General features: G+C 41.4%; 14 non-coding genes across 14 annotated transcripts; all 14 read left to right on the forward strand.

Moving 5' to 3' along the window:
* Positions 1 to 37: 37 nt before the first annotated feature.
* On the forward strand, positions 38 to 110 carry trnav-aac (transfer RNA valine (anticodon AAC)). The gene has a single exon. It is a non-coding gene; the product is annotated as a tRNA-Val (tRNA).
* Positions 111 to 239: 129 nt separating this feature from the next.
* trnav-cac (transfer RNA valine (anticodon CAC)) lies at positions 240 to 312 on the forward strand. The gene has a single exon. It is a non-coding gene; the product is annotated as a tRNA-Val (tRNA).
* Positions 313 to 1,700: 1,388 nt separating this feature from the next.
* Positions 1,701 to 1,773, forward strand: trnav-cac (transfer RNA valine (anticodon CAC)). The gene has a single exon. It is a non-coding gene; the product is annotated as a tRNA-Val (tRNA).
* A 1,233-nt stretch (positions 1,774 to 3,006) lies between these two features.
* On the forward strand, positions 3,007 to 3,079 carry trnav-cac (transfer RNA valine (anticodon CAC)). The gene has a single exon. It is a non-coding gene; the product is annotated as a tRNA-Val (tRNA).
* Positions 3,080 to 3,404: 325 nt separating this feature from the next.
* Positions 3,405 to 3,477, forward strand: trnav-cac (transfer RNA valine (anticodon CAC)). Its single transcript has one exon. It is a non-coding gene; the product is annotated as a tRNA-Val (tRNA).
* A 1,233-nt stretch (positions 3,478 to 4,710) lies between these two features.
* On the forward strand, positions 4,711 to 4,783 carry trnav-cac (transfer RNA valine (anticodon CAC)). The gene has a single exon. It is a non-coding gene; the product is annotated as a tRNA-Val (tRNA).
* A 129-nt stretch (positions 4,784 to 4,912) lies between these two features.
* trnav-aac (transfer RNA valine (anticodon AAC)) lies at positions 4,913 to 4,985 on the forward strand. Its single transcript has one exon. It is a non-coding gene; the product is annotated as a tRNA-Val (tRNA).
* A 129-nt stretch (positions 4,986 to 5,114) lies between these two features.
* Positions 5,115 to 5,187, forward strand: trnav-cac (transfer RNA valine (anticodon CAC)). The gene has a single exon. It is a non-coding gene; the product is annotated as a tRNA-Val (tRNA).
* A 1,233-nt stretch (positions 5,188 to 6,420) lies between these two features.
* Positions 6,421 to 6,493, forward strand: trnav-aac (transfer RNA valine (anticodon AAC)). Its single transcript has one exon. It is a non-coding gene; the product is annotated as a tRNA-Val (tRNA).
* A 129-nt stretch (positions 6,494 to 6,622) lies between these two features.
* On the forward strand, positions 6,623 to 6,697 carry trnav-aac (transfer RNA valine (anticodon AAC)). Its single transcript has one exon. It is a non-coding gene; the product is annotated as a tRNA-Val (tRNA).
* Positions 6,698 to 6,826: 129 nt separating this feature from the next.
* On the forward strand, positions 6,827 to 6,899 carry trnav-cac (transfer RNA valine (anticodon CAC)). The gene has a single exon. It is a non-coding gene; the product is annotated as a tRNA-Val (tRNA).
* Positions 6,900 to 8,158: 1,259 nt separating this feature from the next.
* Positions 8,159 to 8,231, forward strand: trnav-uac (transfer RNA valine (anticodon UAC)). Its single transcript has one exon. It is a non-coding gene; the product is annotated as a tRNA-Val (tRNA).
* Positions 8,232 to 9,464: 1,233 nt separating this feature from the next.
* On the forward strand, positions 9,465 to 9,537 carry trnav-aac (transfer RNA valine (anticodon AAC)). The gene has a single exon. It is a non-coding gene; the product is annotated as a tRNA-Val (tRNA).
* A 129-nt stretch (positions 9,538 to 9,666) lies between these two features.
* Positions 9,667 to 9,739, forward strand: trnav-cac (transfer RNA valine (anticodon CAC)). The gene has a single exon. It is a non-coding gene; the product is annotated as a tRNA-Val (tRNA).
* The last annotated feature ends 618 nt before the right edge of the window (positions 9,740 to 10,357 follow it).

The following is a 10,357-nucleotide window of genomic DNA, read 5'->3' on the forward strand; positions in this document are numbered from 1 at the left end:
CCAAAGTCAGCCACACCCTTAGTACTCCACTCATTGGGTTTCCGTAGTGTAGTGGTTATCACGTTCGCCTAACACACGAAAGGTCCCCGGTTCGAGACCGGGCGGAAACACATTTTAACAAATTGGTCCTTCGCACTTCTCAGTATTTGCTATTCAGACTTTAGTTTCAGTAGTGTATTGGTTATCACGTTCGCCTCACACGCGAAAGTCAGTCACACCCTTAGTTTTCCAATAATTCGGTTTCCGTAGTGTAGTGGTTATCACGTTTGCCTCACACGCGAAAGGTACCCGGTTCGAAACTGGGCGGAAACATTTTGTAATATTCAATATTTCCCAATGCCCAGAGGCTAGCATTTGGTTTGAAACAGTTGAGGTTTGTCTAAACCTTGCTGTCTCCTCTCCGACCTGTGGATCAATGTTGCCGTTTTTTTGGGACCTCCACCATGCGATCTGTATGAATGTGACCAGACTGACAGCTTCTCTGAGCCAGGCAAATTCATTTATCAGGGTCATTGTAATGGATATATCCAAAGAAATGGCAATATAATCCAAGGTAAAACAAACAAAAATGTAGATCGTTTTCTGTCATTTCAGCTGCTTGATGTGATTGTGTGATAGATTTAGTTGGCTGGCTAGCAAAGGAAAAGAAGCTAGCACTGCATAGGTACAGTGCATTGGGAAAGTTTTCAGACCCCTTACTTTTTTCCACATTTTGTTACGTTACAGCCTTATACTAAAATGAATGAAATAAAATAAAATCTATCTACACACAATACCACATAATGACAAAGCGATAGCATATAGTTTTTATTAATGAAAAAAATATTTTAAAAATACCTTATTTACATACATTTTCAGACCCTTTGCTATGAGACTGGAAATTGAGCTCAGGTCCATCCTGTTTCCATTGATCATCCTTGAGATGTTTCTTCAACTTGATTGGAGTCCACCTGTGGTAAATTCAAATGATTGGTCATTTCTGCAGCATTGAAGGTACCCAAGAACACAGTGGCTTCCATCACTCTTAAATAGAAGAAGTTTGGAACCACCAAGCCTCTTCCATGTTCCGGCTGCACACGATAATTCCCGGCTTCTCATGTCTACCTCACATAATATCCCAAATTGAGTTCCACAGAAAGAGCCATAATACCCATTAAATATTTTAAAAATACCTTATTTACGTACGTTTTCAGACCCTTTGCTATGAGGCTGGAAATTGAGCTCAGGTCCATCCTGTTTCCATTGATCATCCTTGAGATGTTTCTTCAACTTGATTGGAGTCCACCTGTGGTAAATTCAAATGATTGGTCATTTCTGCAGCATTGAAGGTACCCAAGAACACAGTGGCTTCCATCACTCTTAAATGGAAGAAGTTTTGAACCACCAAGCCTCTTCCAAGAGCCGCTGCACACAATAATTCCCGGCTTCTCAAGCCTTATTGTTTAATTAATTGACTAAGTAATTTCTGATTTCATTAGGTTCTGAGAGCGATAAATGTCCCACCCAGCCAAAGTCAGTCATTGGGTTTCCACACCCTAACACACGAAAGGTTTCGAGACCGGGCGGAAACACATTTTAACAAATTGGTCCTTCGCACTTCTCAGTATTTGCTATTCAGACTTTAGTTTCAGTAGTGTATTGGTTATCACGTTCGCCTCACACGCGAAAGTCAGTCACACCCTTAGTTTTCCAATAATTCGGTTTCCGTAGTGTAGTGGTTATCACGTTTGCCTCACACGCGAAAGGTCCCCGGTTCGAAACTGGGCGGAAACATTTTGTAATATTCAATATTTCCCAATGCCCAGAGGCTAGCATTTGGTTTGAAACAGTTGAGGTTTGTCTAAACCTTGCTGTCTACCTCTCCGACCTGTGGATCAATGTTGCCGTTTTTTTGGGGACCTCCACCATGCGATCTGTATGAATGTGACCAGACTGACAGCTTCTCTGAGCCAGGCAAATTCATTTATCAGGGTCATTGTAATGGATATATCCAAAGAAATGGCAATATAATCCAAGGTAAAACAAACAAAAATGTAGATCGTTTTCTGTCATTTCAGCTGCTTGATGTGATTGTGTGATAGATTTAGTTGGCTGGCTAGCAAAGGAAAAGAAGCTAGCCTGCATAGGTACAGTGCATTCGGAAAGTTTTCAGACCCCTTACTTTTTTCCACATTTTGTTACGTTACAGCCTTATACTAAAATGGATGAAATAAAATAAAATCTATCTACACACAATACCACATAATGACAAAGCGATAACATATAGTTTTTATTAATGAAAAAAATATTTTAAAAATACCTTATTTACATACATTTTCAGACCCTTTGCTATGAGGCTGGAAATTGAGCTCAGGTCCATCCTGTTTCCATTGATCATCCTTGAGATGTTTCTTCAACTTGATTGGAGTCCACCTGTGGTAAATTCAAATGATTGGTCATTTCTGCAGCATTGAAGGTACCCAAAAACACAGTGGCTTCCATCACTCTTAAATAGAAGAAGTTTGGAACCACCAAGCCTCTTCCAAGTTCCGGCTGCACACGATAATTCCCGGCTTCTCATGTCTACCTCACATAATATCCCAAATTGAGTACCACAGAAAGAGCCATAATACCCATTAAATATTTTAAAAATACCTTATTTACGTACGTTTTCAGACCCTTTGCTATGAGGCTGGAAATTGAGCTCAGGTCCATCCTGTTTCCATTGATCATCCTTGAGATGTTTCTTCAACTTGATTGGAGTCCACCTGTGGTAAATTCAAATGATTGGTCATTTCTGCAGCATTGAAGGTACCCAAGAACACAGTGGCTTCCATCACTCTTAAATGGAAGAAGTTTTGAACCACCAAGCCTCTTCCAAGAGCCGCTGCACACAATAATTCCCGGCTTCTCAAGCCTTATTGTTTAATTAATTGACTAAGTAATTTCTGATTTCATTAGGTTCTGAGAGCGATAAATGTCCCACCCAGCCAAAGTCAGTCACACCCTTAGTTTTCCAATCATTCGGTTTCCGTAGTGTAGTGGTTATCACGTGCGCCTCACACGCGAAAGGTCCCTGGTTTGAGACCGGGCGGAAACACATTTTAACAGATTGGTCCTTCGCACTTCTCAGTATTTGCTATTCAGACTTTAGTCTCAGTAGTGTATTGGTTATCACGTTCGCCTCACACGCGAAAGTCAGTCACACCCTTAGTTTTCCAGTCATTTGGTTTCCGTAGTGTAGTGGTTATCACGTTCGCCTAACACACGAAAGGTTTCGAGACCGGGCGGAAACACATTTTAACAAATTGGTCCTTCGCACTTCTCAGTATTTGCTATTCAGACTTTAGTTTCAGTAGTGTATTGGTTATCACGTTCGCCTCACACGCGAAAGTCAGTCACACCCTTAGTTTTCCAATAATTCGGTTTCCGTAGTGTAGTGGTTATCACGTTTGCCTCACACGCGAAAGGTCCCCGGTTCGAAACTGGGCGGAAACATTTTGTAATATTCAATATTTCCCAATGCCCAGAGGCTAGCATTTGGTTTGAAACAGTTGAGGTTTGTCTAAACCTTGCTGTCTACCTCTCCGACCTGTGGATCAATGTTGCCGTTTTTTTGGGGACCTCCACCATGCGATCTGTATGAATGTGACCAGACTGACAGCTTCTCTGAGCCAGGCAAATTCATTTATCAGGGTCATTGTAATGGATATATCCAAAGAAATGGCAATATAATCCAAGGTAAAACAAACAAAAATGTAGATCGTTTTCTGTCATTTCAGCTGCTTGATGTGATTGTGTGATAGATTTAGTTGGCTGGCTAGCAAAGGAAAAGAAGCTAGCCTGCATAGGTACAGTGCATTCGGAAAGTTTTCAGACCCCTTACTTTGTTCCACATTTTGTTACGTTACAGCCTTATACTAAAATGGATGAAATAAAATCAAATCTATCTACACACAATACCACATAATGACAAAGCGATAGCATATAGTTTTTATTAATGAAAAAAATATTTTAAAAATACCTTATTTACATACATTTTCAGACCCTTTGCTATGAGACTGGAAATTGAGCTCAGGTCCATCCTGTTTCCATTGATCATCCTTGAGATGTTTCTTCAACTTGATTGGAGTCCACCTGTGGTAAATTCAAATGATTGGTCATTTCTGCAGCATTGAAGGTACCCAAAAACACAGTGGCTTCCATCACTCTTAAATAGAAGAAGTTTGGAACCACCAAGCCTCTTCCAAGTTCCGGCTGCACACGATAATTCCCGGCTTCTCATGTCTACCTCACATAATATCCCAAATTGAGTTCCACAGAAAGAGCCATAATACCCATTAAATATTTTAAAAATACCTTATTTACGTAAGTTTTCAGACCCTTTGCTATGAGGCTGGAAATTGAGCTCAGGTCCATCCTGTTTCCATTGATCATCCTTGAGATGTTTCTTCAACTTGATTGGAGTCCACCTGTGGTAAATTCAAATGATTGGTCATTTCTGCAGCATTGAAGGTACCCAAGAACACAGTGGCTTCCATCACTCTTAAATGGAAGAAGTTTTGAACCACCAAGCCTCTTCCAAGAGCCGCTGCACACAATAATTCCCAGCTTCTCAAGCCTTATTGTTTAATTAATTGACTAAGTAATTTCTGATTTCATTAGGTTCTGAGAGCGATAAATGTCCCACCCAGCCAAAGTCAGTCACACCCTTAGTTTTCCAATCATTCGGTTTCCGTAGTGTAGTGGTTATCACGTGCGCCTCACACGCGAAAGGTCCCTGGTTTGAGACCGGGCGGAAACACATTTTAACAGATTGGTCCTTCGCACTTCTCAGTATTTGCTATTCAGACTTTAGTTTCAGTAGTGTATTGGTTATCACGTTCGCCTCACACGCGAAAGTCAGTCACACCCTTAGTTTTCCAGTCATTTGGTTTCCGTAGTGTAGTGGTTATCACGTTCGCCTAACACACGAAAGGTCCCCGGTTCGAGACCGGGCGGAAACACATTTTAACAAATTGGTCCTTCGCACTTCTCAGTATTTGCTATTCAGACTTTAGTTTCAGTAGTGTATTGGTTATCACGTTCGCCTCACACGCGAAAGTCAGTCACACCCTTAGTTTTCCAATAATTCGGTTTCCGTAGTGTAGTGGTTATCACGTTCGCCTCACACGCGAAAGGTCCCCGGTTCGAAACTGGGCGGAAACATTTTGTAATATTCAATATTTCCCAATGCCCAGAGGCTAGCATTTGGTTTGAAACAGTTGAGGTTTGTCTAAACCTTGCTGTCTACCTCTCCGACCTGTGGATCAATGTTGCCGTTTTTTTGGGGACCTCCACCATGCGATCTGTATGAATGTGACCAGACTGACAGCTTCTCTGAGCCAGGCAAATTCATTTATCAGGGTCATTGTAATGGATATATCCAAAGAAATGGCAATATAATCCAAGGTAAAACAAACAAAAATGTAGATCGTTTTCTGTCATTTCAGCTGCTTGATGTGATTGTGTGATAGATTTAGTTGGCTGGCTAGCAAAGGAAAAGAAGCTAGCCTGCATAGGTACAGTGCATTCGGAAAGTTTTCAGACCCCTTACTTTTTTCCACATTTTGTTACGTTACAGCCTTATACTAAAATGGATGAAATAAAATAAAATCTATCTACACACAATACCACATAATGACAAAGCGATAGCATATAGTTTTTATTAATGAAAAAAATATTTTAAAAATACCTTATTTACATACATTTTCAGACCCTTTGCTATGAGACTGGAAATTGAGCTCAGGTCCATCCTGTTTCCATTGATCATCCTTGAGATGTTTCTTCAACTTGATTGGAGTCCACCTGTGGTAAATTCAAATGATTGGTCATTTCTGCAGCATTGAAGGTACCCAAGAACACAGTGGCTTCCATCACTCTTAAATAGAAGAAGTTTGGAACCACCAAGCCTCTTCCAAGTTCCGGCTGCACACGATAATTCCCGGCTTCTCATGTCTACCTCACATAATATCCCAAATTGAGTTCCACAGAAAGAGCCATAATACCCATTAAATATTTTAAAAATACCTTATTTACGTAAGTTTTCAGACCCTTTGCTATGAGGCTGGAAATTGAGCTCAGGTCCATCCTGTTTCCATTGATCATCCTTGAGATGTTTCTTCAACTTGATTGGAGTCCACCTGTGGTAAATTCAAATGATTGGTCATTTCTGCAGCATTGAAGGTACCCAAGAACACAGTGGCTTCCATCACTCTTAAATGGAAGAAGTTTTGAACCACCAAGCCTCTTCCAAGAGCCGCTGCACACAATAATTCCCAGCTTCTCAAGCCTTATTGTTTAATTAATTGACTAAGTAATTTCTGATTTCATTAGGTTCTGAGAGCGATAAATGTCCCACCCAGCCAAAGTCAGCCACACCCTTAGTTTTCCAATCATTGGGTTTCCGTAGTGTAGTGGTTATCACGTTCGCCTAACACGCGAAAGGTCCCCGGTTCGAGACCGGCCGGAAACACATTTTAACAAATTGGTCCTTCGCACTTCTCAGTATTTGCTATTCAGACTTTAGTTTCAGTAGTGTATTGGTTATCACGTTCGCCTCACACGCGAAAGTCAGTCACACCCTTAGTTTTCCAGTCATTTGGTTTCCGTAGTGTAGTGGTTATCACGTTCGCCTAACACACGTGAAAGGTCCCCGGTTCGAGACCGGGCGGAAACACATTTTAACAAATTGGTCCTTCGCACTTCTCAGTATTTGCTATTCAGACTTTAGTTTCAGTAGTGTATTGGTTATCACGTTCGCCTCACACGCGAAAGTCAGTCACACCCTTAGTTTTCCAATAATTCGGTTTCCGTAGTGTAGTGGTTATCACGTTCGCCTCACACGCGAAAGGTCCCCGGTTCGAAACCGGGCGGAAACATTTTGTAATATTCAATATTTCCCAATGCCCAGAGGCTAGCATTTGGTTTGAAACAGTTGAGGTTTGTCTAAACCTTGCTGTCTACCTCTCCGACCTGTGGATCAATGTTGCCGTTTTTTTGGGGACCTCCACCATGCGATCTGTATGAATGTGACCAGACTGACAGCTTCTCTGAGCCAGGCAAATTCATTTATCAGGGTCATTGTAATGGATATATCCAAAGAAATGGCAATATAATCCAAGGTAAAACAAACAAAAATGTAGATCGTTTTCTGTCATTTCAGCTGCTTGATGTGATTGTGTGATAGATTTAGTTGGCTGGCTAGCAAAGGAAAAGAAGCTAGCCTGCATAGGTACAGTGCATTCAGAAAGTTTTCAGACCCCTTACTTTGTTCCACATTTTGTTACGTTACAGCCTTATACTAAAATGGATGAAATAAAATAAAATCTATCTACACACAATACCACATAATGACAAAGCGATAGCATATAGTTTTTATTAATGAAAAAAATATTTTAAAAATACCTTATTTACATACATTTTCAGACCCTTTGCTATGAGGCTGGAAATTGAGCTCAGGTCCATCCTGTTTCCATTGATCATCCTTGAGATGTTTCTTCAACTTGATTGGAGTCCACCTGTGGTAAATTCAAATGATTGGTCATTTCTGCAGCATTGAAGGTACCCAAGAACACAGTGGCTTCCATCACTCTTAAATAGAAGAAGTTTGGAACCACCAAGCCTCTTCCAAGTTCCGGCTGCACACGATAATTCCCGGCTTCTCAAGCCTTATTGTTTATTAATTAAGTAATTTCCACAGGTTCTGAGAGCGATAAATGCCCAAAGTCAGTCACATATTTTCCAATCATTCGGTTTCCGTACGTTTATCAGTGCGCCTCACACGCGAGGTCCCTGGTTTGAGACCGGGCAGGAAACCATCCAGATTGGTCCTTCGCACTTCTCAGTACATTCCTTAGTTTCAGTATATTGGTTATCACGTTCGCCTCACATTGGAGTCACACCCTTAGTTTTCCAGTGGTAGTGTCAAATGGTTATCATTTCTGCCAACACGTGAAAGGTCCCAAGAACACGGCTTCCATCACTCTTAAATGGCGGAAACACATTTTAACACCAATTGGTCCTTCGCACACAATAATTCCCGTATGTGCTATTCAGACTTTAGTTTCAGTAGTGTATTGGTTATCACGTTCGCCTCACACGCGAAAGTCACTCACACCCTTAGTATTCCAATCATTCGGTGTCCGTAGTGTAGTGGTTATCACGTTCGCCTTACACGCGGAAGGTCCCCGGTTCGAAACCGGGCGGAAACATTTTGTAATATTCAATATTTCCCAATGCCCAGAGGCTAGCATTTGGTTTGAAACAGTTGAGGTTTGTCTAAACCTTGCTGTCTACCTCTCCGACCTGTGGATCAATGTTGACGTTTTTTTGGGGACCTCCACCATGCGATCTGTATGAATGTGACCAGACTGACAGCTTCTCTGAGCCAGGCAAATTCATTTATCAGGGTCATTGTAATGGATATATCCAAAGAAATGGCAATATAATCCAAGGTAAAACAAACAAAAATGTAGATCGTTTTCTGTCATTTCAGCTGCTTGATGTGATTGTGTGATAGATTTAGTTGGCTGGCTAGCAAAGGAAAAGAAGCTAGCCTGCATAGGTACAGTGCATTAGGAAAGTTTTCAGACCCCTTACTTTTTTCCACATTTTGTTACGTTACAGCCTTATACTAAAATGGATGAAATAAAATAAAATCTATCTACACACAATACCACATAATGACAAAGCGATAACATATAGTTTTTATTAATGAAAAAAATATTTTAAAAATACCTTATTTACATACATTTTCAGACCCTTTGCTATGAGGCTGGAAATTGAGCTCAGGTCCATCCTGTTTCCATTGATCATCCTTGAGATGTTTCTTCAACTTGATTGGAGTCCACCTGTGGTAAATTCAAATGATTGGTCATTTCTGCAGCATTGAAGGTACCCAAGAACACAGTGGCTTCCATCACTCTTAAATAGAAGAAGTTTGGAACCACCAAGCCTCTTCCAAGTTCCGGCTGCACACGATAATTCCCGGCTTCTCATGTCTACCTCACATAATATCCCAAATTGAGTACCACAGAAAGAGCCATAATACCCATTAAATATTTTAAAAATACCTTATTTACGTACGTTTTCAGACCCTTTGCTATGAGGCTGGAAATTGAGCTCAGGTCCATCCTGTTTCCATTGATCATCCTTGAGATGTTTCTTCAACTTGATTGGAGTCCACCTGTGGTAAATTCAAATGATTGGTCATTTCTGCAGCATTGAAGGTAACCAAGAACACAGTGGCTTCCATCACTCTTAAATGGAAGAAGTTTTGAACCACCAAGCCTCTTCCAAGAGCCACTGCACACAATAATTCCCGGCTTCTCAAGCCTTATTGTTTAATTAATTGACTAAGTAATTTCTGATTTCATTAGGTTCTGAGAGCGATAAATGTCCCACCCAGCCAAAGTCAGCCACACCCTTAGTACTCCACTCATTGGGTTTCCGTAGTGTAGTGGTTATCACGTTCGCCTAACACGCGAAAGGTCCCCGGTTCGAGACCGGGCGGAAACACATTTTAACAAATTGGTCCTTCGCACTTCTCAGTATTTGCTATTCAGACTTTAGTTTCAGTAGTGTATTGGTTATCACGTTCGCCTCACACGCGAAAGTCAGTCACACCCTTAGTTTTCCAATCATTCGGTTTCCGTAGTGTAGTGGTTATCACGTTCGCCTCACACGCGAAAGGTCCCCGGTTCGAAACCGGGCGGAAACATTTTGTAATATTCAATATTTCCCAATGCCCGAGGCTAGCATTTGGTTTGAAACAGTTGAGGTTTGTCTAAACCTTGCTGTCTACCTCTCCGACATGTGGATCAATGTTGCCGTTTTTTTGGGGAACTCCACCATGCGATCTGTATGAATGTGACCAGACTGACAGCTTCTCTGAGCCAGGCAAATTCATTTATCAAAGTTTTCAGACCCCTTACTTTTTTCCACATTTTGTTACGTTACAGCACATATGTCAGAGTCAAGGCCCGCGGGCCACATCCGGCCCGCAAGAAGGTTTTTTACGGCCCCTGGGATGATCTTGATTTATTATTAGAACCGGCCCGCAGCAAGCCGGCAGCCCGCAGATCTTTTACACGCACCAATACTACATTTCCCACAATGCAAAGGTGACGCACCGAGCAGTAGGCTGCTTCATTTCAATATTTATTGGCACAGCAGTCGTCAGCATCACAGTAAAATTAACTTTCAGATACCCATCAAAAATGGCAAAACGGAAGGTGGATACTGAGAACCGGGGGTTTCAAACAAGGTGGGAGTCGGAGTATATGTTCACGAAGGTAGCTGGAAAACCTGTGTGTCTTCTGTTTGGAGAAAGTGTGGC

The sequence above is a fragment of the Oncorhynchus clarkii genome, unplaced genomic scaffold (genome assembly GCF_045791955.1).
Source record: "Oncorhynchus clarkii lewisi isolate Uvic-CL-2024 unplaced genomic scaffold, UVic_Ocla_1.0 unplaced_contig_10133_pilon_pilon, whole genome shotgun sequence".
Classification (NCBI taxonomy): Eukaryota; Metazoa; Chordata; class Actinopteri; order Salmoniformes; family Salmonidae; genus Oncorhynchus; species Oncorhynchus clarkii.